Source organism: Aptenodytes forsteri, unplaced genomic scaffold (genome assembly GCF_000699145.1).
Source record: "Aptenodytes forsteri isolate BGI_AS27 unplaced genomic scaffold, ASM69914v1 Scaffold119, whole genome shotgun sequence".
Classification (NCBI taxonomy): domain Eukaryota; kingdom Metazoa; phylum Chordata; class Aves; order Sphenisciformes; family Spheniscidae; genus Aptenodytes; species Aptenodytes forsteri.
Window position 1 is genome coordinate 6,612,408 of NW_008796165.1, and position 13,077 is coordinate 6,625,484.

Consider the following 13,077-nt stretch of genomic DNA (forward strand, 5'->3'; position numbering starts at 1 on the left):
TTCAGGACAATTTGTGAAACTTTCAAAATATTGTTGTTTGTACAAAACCAGAGTTTATTTCAGGCTTTTCTAAAGCATTGGGCTGGTTTGGGAAAATGAAGGGAAAGGTTTTAATTTAAAAATTAAATTTTTAATTTTGTGTTTTAGTTTAAAGATGTCATGAATTTTATGGCAGGGTTTTTTTTATTTCACTTAGCCCCCAAAAAACAAATATGACTTCCAGATTTGCTACAAAGCGAGTAAAAAAGCAGGAAATGTAAAACAAACTTTGGTTAAGAGACTGATTCTGCTGATTAAAATCAGTGGCCAAGCACTCTCTGACTCCAGAGATCAGATTTGAACCTTTACTGCGCTGGACCTGCTCCAAAACCCACTAAAGTCAATAGGAGTTTTTCTTTTGAGCCCAGTCACTGGGTGCCTGTCTGCCTTTTTCTCTCTTAAATTATAAATCACCAGGAGGAGTTTAATCTTGCAGTTTTCAGTGCCAGTGTGACATTTATTTTAACTTTGTCTGTTGACAAAGCATCCCGCATCCTGCATTTCTCTGCTGACAATCACATGTCTATTCTAACTCACATGTTACTTTCTGTCAGGGATTTTATTTTATTTGTCCTCTGCTTATTGCCATCCACTTCTCCAACCCTCCCTTTTCATCTGTCCATCACATTTGGCAGCAAGAAAAATGGATCTATTTTGCAATACCAATTTCAGCTCCACTTGCCAGTCCAAATAAGAGTTGTGTATCTAACATACCATACAGGGTCTCAGTTTCTGGATTTTGTCACAAGAGCTGTATTTTCTCAGCAGCTTATTAACAGCGTGTGTTTGGGGTGAAAATTAAGCAAATGGAAAAAGGATGTCACAGCAAGGAGCTGTGTTGCAACACTTAGGTTGTTATATTGCATTAAGTTAAACAAAGACTGTTTAGCCATGTTATGACTATGATTCTCATTCATTCCAGTCCCTTAAGAAAATGTATTTGAAAAGAGGCAACTTTGCTCAGTCGATTTCCCTTTGGTCAAAATGCTCCCAGGTGCCACTCTTGTGAATTTGACAGGAAAAAAAAATTGTTAAGGGGGAGTAGAGCTTGCAGGGGAAACGGGGGGAAGATTGCCATAACTCTGCTGATGCCAAGAATAAGAAGAATAATGGGAACCGCTACAGATCGGAAACTTTCTTTTGGTCATTTATCAAGCCCATATTATTTTCTCATCTTTCACTGTCTTTGGAGCGTGTGTGTCAGGTGAACAAAAAAAGTTACAAGAAATCTTGAATTGCACTCCACTTTCCCAGAAAAATGTGCTGACCATCTATCGTGTGCCTGAGGTCAACCATGCAGCTTTTAAACTGGCTCTGGATGCATAAATAGCCCTTAGACAAGGCTGCCAGTCAGCTGAGAAGGCTTTGAATTTCTCATTCAAGGAAGAGGTGACATACAATTGCTCAGCACCAACCCTTTGACTGGCTCTTTCCCACATCTTGCCAATGACTTTGTTGCCTAAATGGGAGCTGAGCAATTCTGGAAATTGGACTCTAAGTAGAAAACATTCCCGGTTCTGCTCCATCAGTTGTGTTGGTGGGGAAATAAAGTGCTGTGACGCTTTTACCATATGTGGATTTCAGAATGATTTCTAAATCCCCCATGCCTGAGCCATAGCTTGCTGAACAATTCCCATCAACTACTGTTCCTGATTAGGGTGGAAATGATGCAGGTGCCTTCGATAAGATGAGCTTCTTGGGTGACCTATTTTAGTCACAGCTATTCTACCTTGCAAATGCCTAGCCACTTGGTGGGCTTTAGCCGGAGAGCTGTCAGTTCTCAAATGAAAGGGACAACCGTGTCTGCCAGGTCTGACCTCTGCAGAGAAATCAGCCTTCTCATATACTGCAACAGTGAGTGCTGTATCCTTTCTCCCTGTAGGATTTCCTACTTTAAGGTCTTGCTTCCAAGTCTTCGCATACAAACCACTGCCTGCAACTCTCTTTTACTTACCTGAACTGGGCATAAAGCTGTTGGAACACAATTTCCACTTTCCTGACGAGGGATGCTGCCTTCAGTTACACCGTTCTCTACCAATCTGACAAACATTTTCTCCCATGCTGTCCTTCATTCACTACCCAGATTGTGCCCATCTTCTCCTGTTCCTGTTCACTTTTGAAAACTCACTTTTTCCATAATGCAGACAGCAACATGTGACCTGTTAACAACCAGACAGGTGAGGAACTGTCTCTCAGCTCCTAAAACACACCCTGCTTGTGGCCTACTGATAATTGCACATCTGATCATAACAGCCACATTATTTCAGACTCCATCCGCCCATCCATCCATTTCTTCTGTATGAGCTGGATCCAAGGCTAATCTTGAGTGGCATCCAACAGGGAAAACTCACCCAGCCTCAGGGTATGAAAAAATGGGCAATGCTAAATAATACGTGTTGTTAAGCTGTGAAACTGCTTGCCACAGGAAACTGTGGATACAAAGAGATTTAGAAGTAGCTGGATAAATTCCTGGAAGCAGAATTCACCAGGGGCTATTAAATACAAAGACACTATGTCTGGCTCCGGAAATCCCAGCACCACAAATCACTGCCCTTGAGCCACGATCTGCGTGCCCTGTTCTGATATCCTTCCTTAAGTACCTACTACGGCTGGCTGCCATAGACAGGGTATTGGGCTGGATGGACCTTTGGTCCTAACCAGTTTGGCCATTCCTGTGTTTTTGTATTAATAGATGAGCTGGGACTGAATATCACATCTGGCACTAATGTCTCTGCATTCACCCAGCAGCATTTCTATCACCAGCACTCTCCAAGCTGCTTCTGCCACGACATCTGGAGATCACGTAGCACCTGAAGCACATTAAGCTTTTTCAGCAGGTAATAAACCCCTGGACAGTGTACGGCAGGCGAGCCCCAGTCTCTAAATATCCACCATGGACATTGCTTTCTTCAGCAATTGCCGAAGCCTGGTTTAGATTAAACTACTTCAGACCAGCCACTGCAGAAGGGCAAGGCTGGAAACGGAAGTCTCTCTTGTTTTGTTTGGGCTCTTTTTTCCTGCTGATTGGTTGTTTTGGGCTTGTTTGTTTTTTGGCAAGTTATTTAAAGGACAAATATAAGGCTAGACAGCTGAATACATCAAGAAGGTCAGCCAATTTCTCAGGCTACTGTCTTTTTCCAGCTGTTCCAGATGAGAAAAAGGATCAGGCGGGGCTGTATCTCCCTGGTTGCTTTCCACAGCATAAGGTAGACTTCTTTGATATAAAGCAAGGGGTTAGAGAGGTTAGAAGATGCTGGGGTGGTGATGCCATACAGGACACCAGCAAGACCCCTCTCCCTGTTGGGCAACTGCTCTTTCAGAGCCGTTCCCAGTGTCATATATCCGGGACCTCTTTCCATCAGAGCCTTGAAATAGAGCTGTGCTGTTCGGGTCTGGGTCTGGGAATTATATGGACCTGGAGCCTTCCTTCAGCATCTGGCTTCCCAAACTCCACATGTTATAGGGAAGTCTGGGCCACAGCAGTGGAAATCTTCTTGTGAGACATGTGTCAGACTGTCCCCTGCAGCCCTCTCCCTGGAGGGTACCATGCACAGGTGGCCCAGCCCCACCAGTGTGCAAGCCAGCATATGAGCACAAATGTGCCAGATCACCGTGAACAGGGGAAGGTGAAGCACAGCATCCTTTTTGCACATCAGATATAGGTGACAGGGTTGGCCTCAGAGGAAAGTGACACCTCCACTTCAGCTGGGTCCCCCAGAGCTTCCCTGGGAATTACTCCCCTTTTGTCCTGTTTTGTGTCTGTAAGTGGGGCAGCTCAACCTGGAAAGGGTTGTATCAAGCAAGTTGATATATGAAGGAAAGAAGGGAGAAAGGGAAGTGAGAAAGGAAGGAATGAAGGTGGAAGGAAAGAAAGAAGGAAGGAAGGAGAAAGAAAGAAAAAAGAAAAAGAAAGAAGAAAAAGAAAAAAAGAAAAAGAAAAAGAAAAAGAAAAAGAAAAAGAAAAAGAAAAAGAAAAAGAAAAAGAAAAAGAAAAAGAAAAAGAAAAAGAAAAAGAAAAAGAAGAAAAAGGAAAAGGAAAAGGAAAAAAGCAAGTATGCATTGCTGATGACAGCTGCACAAATGTGCTTTATTCTGGCAGATCTCTCAATTAAAATCAAGCCACCCTAATTTAAGGGGAAAATAAACATAGGCCTGATGTTATGTGCTTTGCTTTCAAAAGGAATCAGCCTGAGGAGAGGCAGCAGGGCCTTTAGCTCGGGACGGCTGGTTGTAATGGAGAGGCAGATCTCGCTGCATCAGCTGCCGCCCCCTGATGCCGAGACGAAGCCGAGCAGCGGTTTGCACCCCTGCAGCAGCGCGGGGGCCGGGGGCAGGAGAGCCCCCACCCTGCAGTGGCTCTGAGGATGAGGGGAAGAGGCTGGTCTCAGATAGGTCTGTACCCCAGAAAACGGGAGCAGAAAGTTCAGTGCAGTGACTCACTGCTCCTTGTTGACTGGGCCCGTATCAGCCAGGGGCCACAAGGGAGAGCTTGGGCAGTCTCTGCTCTGACGCTTTCCCTTACAGTGTAGAATTAGGAAGTTCAAAACACAACCATATTTTCTCATGTCTTCCTTCTCCCACATTTTTAATTAAAAATGAGGGCGCTTTCTTTGCACATAGCTATTCTAAAACTACTGGTGAACAACATGAGGAGCTGCTTTTTGAGCAAGCAAGGTAGGAGTGCCATTCACACGGAATCCACGTGGTTACCGCAGTGCTCTGGCTCTACTGCAGTGCTCCTGCACTCTCCAGGATGGGAAAGATGAGTGCTCCAGTAACAGCTTGATGGCTACATCCCTACCTGGGAATAGCAAAGCTTTCTTAAAAGCCCCCATTCATCCTTCTGCTGTTGTCTTTTTTCCTCTTCTCACTGTACTCATGGTGAAATAAAGGATCACCATCCGCCTTTGGATAAGAAAATAGCTGAAATCAAATGAGTTTTCTCACAGATGAGTTCCCACTGTGTCTCCCATGCTTGTCCCATGAAACTATTCATGGAACAGTAGACACCCTCTGTGCCACTTAGGGACCACGTAACACGGCATAGGCAAACCTCTGTGATTAATCCCGGGGCTCTTGCAGATCTCCACAAGCCAGGTACAGCCCTTAGCCTGCACAGTGGGAACTGCTACTGTGTTATGATGGAAGAAACCGAAAACCAGCAGCACAGGGATGCAAAGGTCCAAGGGTCTGGGGAACCATAAAAGGGTCACTTGCCCAGGCTGGACATCTAAAATGCCCATTTGCTGCACAGAAGGAATCTACCTGAAGTTTCAGGGGAGAGAAAAAGAAAGAATTTAAAGAGTGTAGCAACAGGAAAAACGTGCAAACTCTTCAGCATAAGCTATCATGGATTTGGCTCTGGATTTCAGAGGTTCAAGAGATCAAAGCAGTAGCAACCAGAAGGGCAAACCAGAGACAGCACACAGATAAAAGAAGAGATGAAAGCCAAAGAAAGCATGGACAGGAGGCTAACATTGGTAAATGAGGAACTGCGGTTAGATTAAACTGGTAGTGCTTGATGTGTTGTCTAGTCCCTTTTTTGGCCCCATTGGTTTCTGCAGAATTGAAGCTTTGGGGGTTAGGGAGAGGAGGGGGAGGAAAAACGGTATTTCCATTTTTTTGTCCTTGCCAAGAAAAGCTTCTGTGTGTGAGTCATCTCTGTGCTGCCTGTGGAAGGCTGCAAGGAGCCAGGACAGAAAGGATCCTCCTGGGGGTAAAACACTGCTCAGGGGGACAGTGGACCCAGATTCAGCTGTGTTGCAGGCTCCCTAGATGTCACCCTGGTGGGACCTACTCTTTGTCTTACATGGTTGTGCAGGGGGCCGAGCTGATGCACAGTGCTTCCTTACACCCCGAGATTGGGTGTGGATCTGGCCCTCAGGCAACAGAGGACTTTCGTAAGATGATGGGCTATCTCTGGGAATTTCCTGTATTTTAATATAAAGCGTTCCTATTGCCTGGCCTGAGAGGGTAACCCAAGCAGTTGCATTAGCAGAGCCCATCATAGCCACTTGGCAGAGGATCGGTTAATCAGTCAATGCATCAGGGAATGGGCAGATCCTCTCATTTCTGTAGCTTCTCAAAGCAAGCCCCTCTGGGTGAGCAGGTGGGATTGATCACTTCCCACAGCTGCTTTGTGTAAGCTGGAATTTGTATCTCTCTCTTCTCTGAAACAGCCCACCTGGGCCATCAGCTGGGAGGAGGAGGGAGAGGAAGGAAAAGAGGGAAAAGAAGAAGAAGGACAGGAACAACAACAAGAGCAAGGACATCTCAGAAGAGGGTGTGGAGCTGGAGTAGGAGTTGTGGTATGGCACAGTGAGATGTTCCTGTTGCAGGACTGACTGGGATGGAGGGAGGGACCTTCCCGAGCAGTGAGACCTGAAAATGAAAGGAGCAAGTGATAATAACAGGCTAATGCTCATTTCTGGGCCTGGTGTTGTGGGGAACTGCCACAGCCCAGCAGTGCGATGTGTTGTGGTTTGGTGTGGAGAGGGAGCAGGGACTGCTCCTGTACTCTCAGTTACTTTGCCCAGGATGCATTTGGGGACTGGCTGGGACCTGCATGAGCAGATCTGAGGTGGGATCGGGTTAGTAAATGAGATCTAGATGACCCTGTGGTTTGAGAGGTCGAGCTTGGGGTGGAGGGAGGAGAGATGTGGCCTGTGAATTGGTTGATTTCTTCTCCCCCCCCCCGCATGGAAGGATAAGCACTGTGTCCTACCCAGCCCCTTCTCTCTGTCCTAACGCATTCACCCCCTACTCGGGGTAAAAAGCAGGAAGGTGAAAAGCACCATCCCCACTCGGTGGTGAGGCCATGTCTGTGCCAAGGTCACCCAGTATTTGCAAGCTGCATTTGTAAAGCCAGAGAAACCCTAAATTTCCCTCCGTGCCGCTGTGGAGCGGCACCTCAGCGATCTCCAGCTGCCATCTGCTGGTAACTGCGCTGTGCCGGAGCCGGACAGCCAACGCTCCACTGCTGGACCCCTTTCCCTAGCTGGTGCAGAGGCTGGGCGTCCCTGGGGACCAGGGACCTGCAGCAGGAACTGCCAGCTTCCCAGGCCAGTCGGGACAAAGCAGTGCACGAGAGATGGCAAAGAGCTACCTGAACTAAAGAGACCTTGTTTCAAGGTGTGTGTGGGTGAATCAATCCTGTTACAGCAGAGCACTGAAGGACAAGCAGGGCTTAAGCGCTGCAGTAAACTTGATGATTTATTGGAGACTAATTTTTTGCTGGAGAGATATTAAACCTGCCTTGGGGAGGCGGGGAAGAGGTGGGAAACAATCTGTTAAAACATGTTTCTGCTGTTTTCTGGTCACTTAGGCACAGAAAAGCAAGTTAGCAAAAAGTGAAGTGGTTATTGAGAGCTTGGGTATTTGCATAGTGGGGTTTTGGGTTTCTTGGGGTATTTTTTGTTTGGTTTTTTTTTTTTTTTTTAATTGAAATCTGCAACTTCAGAGCTGTTCTGCTGCGTATTTGCCAAAGAAGATATGTCAGATGGGTCCCAGGGCTATTGCATGAATACTAACTGTCACTCACAGCATGAACAGTAGGTTCACGGTGCTATTTGCATCTCCGGCTGGGCTGGAAACACCCTCTCCCTGCCCGCAGCCCTGCACTGCAGCTGCCCCTCTTATCTCAGATCTTGTCAGGTACGTCACGTAACACGGTGTCCAGGCACGGCCTGTTGCGTGACCTGCCAGCAGGCATCCGTCCTCTCTGCATACAGCCTAACACATCACCCCTTCTGCTTTGGGTTATGGTATAAAGCTAATAGGTGTGCAGATGTCCCAGACAGCGCCAGGCCCTGTGACGCCGTTCCTGCCTTCCCTGCATGCAGAACTCTTGTAGGTGGGAGGCGAAAAGCCACAGATACTGCCACAAGTCATCTGACTAATTTATTTTACCAGATTTGGAAGAGGGATGTCCTGGGGTGATTACAGGGAGGAGTTGGCAAGGGTTCATTGGTCCTTGTGAGCAGCACCCTTGTCCTTAGTCACTAGTGGATGCATTGGTTAACACCAACTAAACATGGTGGAGAACTAATAGTTTTGAATATATGAAGTCCTTACAAGCTTCATGAAAATAAATGATGGAGCAGAGGAGAAAGACCCTATCTGTCCCACCAGCAAAGGAAAAATTAAAGTGTGAGCTTTAACCCTCATTAGCCAGGAGAGAATCCACAGCGGTGGTGTACTCTGACTACCAGAATGGATGTGTGAGACCTCACACCTTCCTCTGGCACCAGAGCCTCCTGTCCTAGGATGTACATCCAAAGGAAAGCAGGTTTCATCAGTTTAATTGCTCACAGAAGAGCTTATTTCTTGAGATCCTCTTGGAGGCCCGCCCTTGGAGCTGCAGCTTGGAAAGCTGCATGTTGAAGAGCAGAGACTGTGCTAGGAGAGTGGGGGAGTGTAAGAGCAGGGCCTCAGCTGAGCACCAGCATTGGCAATTCTGTGGAACTGGTAAGGTTTATTTTTTTCCCTAAAGTCCCAGTTTCTGGAGTCATGGGACTGCAGTAAGCATCCCAAATTTCATGCAAATATGAGACTCACTGCTAGAACTCCTTGTGATGGAGAAAAGTATAAAGATTCACCCTCAGGGAACAGAAACCAGAAGGAACAAAAAAGATTCACTGCTAAAAAAGAAAAAAAATCCTCATGGTATCTAAGCCAATATCGTTCAATTTTGGCCCCCAACTCAAGAATTTTTAAGGCTTGGAGTTGACAGTAACAAAACTCCACTGATGCTTTGGCCAAGAATAAGGGCATTATTTCTTTTGCCCTGGCCAGTGTCCCAAACCGGATGATTCCCTTTCCATGTACTCAAAACCCTCACCTGGAAATCCAGCTCCGCATGGGGCTCTTTATCACGATTTGTCCTCAGCTTCTCCAGGGCATCACGAAACAGCAGCATCCTCCCACGCTAAGTCTCATCACACTGTGCAAGTTGATGGCAGTAGTTTATCAAGTCTGATGTATTCCTCAGGATACAAGCTGCTCGACTAAGGTATAGGAGTCATATAAGTTATTATTATTATCACGAGGAAGATTAGCATTGGAAGTGTTGCTGGAGAATGTCATAGTCCTTCTATCTCATTCTAGTTTTTTTTTTTTGTAGAGCAGCTAGGTTTGAAAGTGGACCAAGGAGACTTTTTATTTTAGTTTTGTTTTAAGAAATCTCAGCCCTGGAGGGAGCTGTCATTTTGGGATGCTGATTAGCTTTTGCAAGTTGACAGGGAGCAAGGCAGCATTCTCTATAGCAATCCCAAGTTCTTTCGCCTAATCAAGCCAACACTGCAGTCTCTGTGTGGAGGATGTGTAACCCTATCTCATTGCCTGACAACTCCTTCAGTTCCAGACTTTGTTTCCTCAGTCCCCACAAACTGTAACAAACCATTAAGTCTGATTTTTATCCCCCCCCTCCCCCTCTTTCATTCTTTTAGCAACCATTTTGGCTCAGCCTTCCTTGCTGGTTTTTTTCCTTAGGGATAGTAACTGTGAAGACTGTACTCACTTTATATATATCCTTCATCCTTAGAGCTTTTCAACATCTATTTTATCGACTAGTCAAAGGAAATGCTGCATCCTGCAAAAATTCTCCTTTCTACAAAAAAAAAGTTGTATCTTATCTGTCCAGTTTGCTTTGAAAAGTGTTCCAACTAGAAATGGATCGACAGGCTTTGTAGAAAGCTCTTGCTGAAGCTAAAAAGAGGGTCTTGCAGCTGTAGGGTTTGACTCAAAAGACATGGATTTCATTTCCAGTTCCATGGGAGTCTGTTACACAGTGACTACAGGGAAGTGACAATGAAATATAATTGTCTTTCATTGAGCCTGGATGTGAAAAGAAATTAGGTGTGTTCATAGACCACTCATTGGAGCAAGAGGAGCTGCTGCCCCAGACTTTCAAGACTGCATTCAAGGGAGGGTCAGCAGAGAAATCATGCTGGCAGAGACGTTTTCCCTGGCGCCCTGATGCAGACATGGGGAACAGACACTGCGTGAGGGAGCTGCATATGAGGGAGGGAAAGAAGGAGCACAGAAGGTCATGGGGAAGACCTTGTAACTTTAATAAAAGCCCTGCAGAGCTCTGGGACAAAGTGCCAGCTGGGAAGAAACCCTTCCTTGATTCCTTCTGTTGGACTTCAGTATTTCTAAACAAACAGGTTTGTACCAAACTTGACCTCCTGGTGAGAACAACTGCCAAACCCCCAAACATTGACTAATCTGTCAAAAGGGAGAATGTCCTTATTACTGCCTCCTAACTCTAAAATGAAGGATCTACTTCTTCTTTGCCATTTTTTCCCTGACATGAAGAAGAAGGATTTTCTCAATAGTCACCAGGTGGAGATGGATCAAAGCTGCCAACACCTGTCTGAATCTGCAGTTCCAAAACATCCAGGCTGTTGACATCTGTGGTTTTGTCATGGAGCCTTTTCTTTTGAAATGGGCCATACGGTGAAAATTTAAATGCACTGGATCACTTCTTAGTTGTGTGTAGGGAGTGCTGTTTTTTTTTTTACAGAGCACATATCAAAATTATTCAGCAAAAGACTGTTTTCTTCCCCACTGTGTGATCTGTAAAAGGGTTGTGCAAGGTCATACCAGGAAACAGAGATGGGTATGAGCCCACCCCCTTCCCCTGCCCCACAGGAGCTTTCCAGGTGATAGTGCACCACATCCAGTTTTACCAGTCTTGGTCTAAGTTCCTCGTGATTCTCAGACAATGGATTGCAGGAGAACGTCAAAGGAAACTGGTTGTTCCTGTAGTATCTACCAAACATACCCTTTGCAGGGGCTGTGAAGCACTACCTTACCTGCTTTGCTGTGGAGCATGACTGTCTGAGGCAGTATGACTCACCTCCTCCTGCCCTCTCCCTTGGCTGGCTGTCATCTGGAGAGGATGAAATGAGGTGGACATGTTCTTACTGCAACTCCTCCATCTCTTTTGCTTGTTGATTGATTATTATTGAATATTCATCTTGCTGGTGGTAGCTAATGGTCACAGCAGACAACAGCCTCATCGTGCAGCATCCCCGTGAACACAATTCATGGCTCAGATTGTAGGGCTTATGTGGTTTTCACTTCTTCCTTGGTGTTTCTCAGACCATCGTTTCATCGTACTCCAAACCTGAACCATCTTTCCAGAAAAGCAATACCCAGAGTCCTAATACAAACTACAAGTAGATCTCTTCATGTCTTAAATTCATTTAAAATGTTCTTATAACAGGGCTTTTACCCATACTTCTGCATGGAGTTGGTGAAGACATTATGTAATAGCTAAATCTTCATTAGTTATATCCGTTTGCTTTGTGCCTTCATGACAATGATGAAAGCTGTAAATAAGTATATTGTCCCATCTTAACAAGGATAGCGTATCCATCAATAAAGACACTCTGCTGAGATCTTTGCAAGGCTGTACAGGCAAGTAAATTAAAGGGAGAACAACATCCTTCATCTGAAGTGTCCTTGTTCTGTCACTTAATGTTTTACCCTTGCTAATATCTTTCGAAGTCTAGCTGTTAGTCAGAAAAGTCACTCAGTAAATGTGACATATTTTATTCAGCCTAAGTCTACTTGGTCCTAGAATGATTTTTCTAGGCAGTCGCAGCTGGAAGCGTGACTCCTCCTGTGGCTTCTTACCTTAGTTTCCCAGCAGGGCGCATGAGGATGGAAGGGGCAACCACAGGAGTCATGGCAGCTCAGCTGAATGGAGAGGTGCAAACCCTTGTTTGGGGTGGCAGATGAGTCATCTGGATAAAGGCAGATGGGATGAGACTCCACTCTCAGTAATGTTCACTTCAGCCTAGACTGACTGGTTGGTAACACCGTGCCTTGCCCAGGGCATCTCCTGTCAGCGACTGTCCCAATTAAGTGCAGCAAAAACTATATGCTAACTTGAAACTGCCCTGTCAAGGCAGTCTTGCCTTGACTGTATGTCAAGGCTATCCTTAATCTACACACAGATGACAGGGTCATGGGTCTACAGTGCTCAGGCAGGAGCTACAGGTGATCTTTGGGATAGAGTGAGGAGGGGGTAAGCGGTGGTCAGTGCTGCCTACTGGGAGAGGTCCATGCTCGCAGCTCCCTGCTGGGGAAACCCCAAACAAAGCACATCCCATGTGAGCCCACCTGCCTCTGCACCAGCATTGCATGGCTGAGGCTGAGCAAACGCATCCTCTGCACGGCTCCACCCTGCCCCAGGAGCGGACAGGAGTAGTCTCCAGTGCATGGAGCTGTGAGCTTTCCCCCTGGTGTGATGGGTGCACAAAGGAGCCTGCCAAGGTGCTGAGGTTCCCACCGAAACCAGCACCTTCCCTGGCTCGTCTGCACAGTGTTTATACCACTGCCTTCAGCACAGGTATCCCTGACTCACCCGAGGGTTAAAAAAAAATAAAAAATGCAAGGAGACTTGAAGTGATGGACTTGCTCCAGGTTTATGGGACAGTCCAGGAGTGAAAATCAGAGTGTGGCCTGCAGAGGGAAGAAAAGAGCTGTGGTAGCACTGCCGCAGCTTCCCGGGGGTCTGCTCCTCTTCCCTCTGCCATGCCTGCTCCCCACTGCACTGTTCCTCCGACGCGGGCTCTGAGCTGAATAGCTTGCCTTTAAACATTAAATACATTTAAAGCCCATTCATATCAAACCAAAATTAAGCTGCTGGATTTTATTCAAAAGTCATTCCCCCTGAGAAAGGGCTGAGAAGAAAATAATGGTTAGCTGAAAGCCTCACCCATCCAGCACGCAGAAAAAATCCCCCTCAGGAGGTAAGGTGAGAAGTCAGGCTTGGCTATCGCCTTGCCTCATTGCATTGTTATCTGTATATAAGCCAATTTCTCAATCCATTTAGAAATTCAGTAATTGTCATTGGAGCTATTTGCTGACGACTGTGAAGTAGCTTCATAATGAAGAGGAAGTCCATTTATTCGTTAACATTTGCGAAAATAATTACCTGTCACTTAACCGAACATCCTTTGCCCCAGAAACACTTGTTCTAAAGCACTTCTTTTTTTTTTTTTTTTTGGGGGGGGGGGGGGGGGG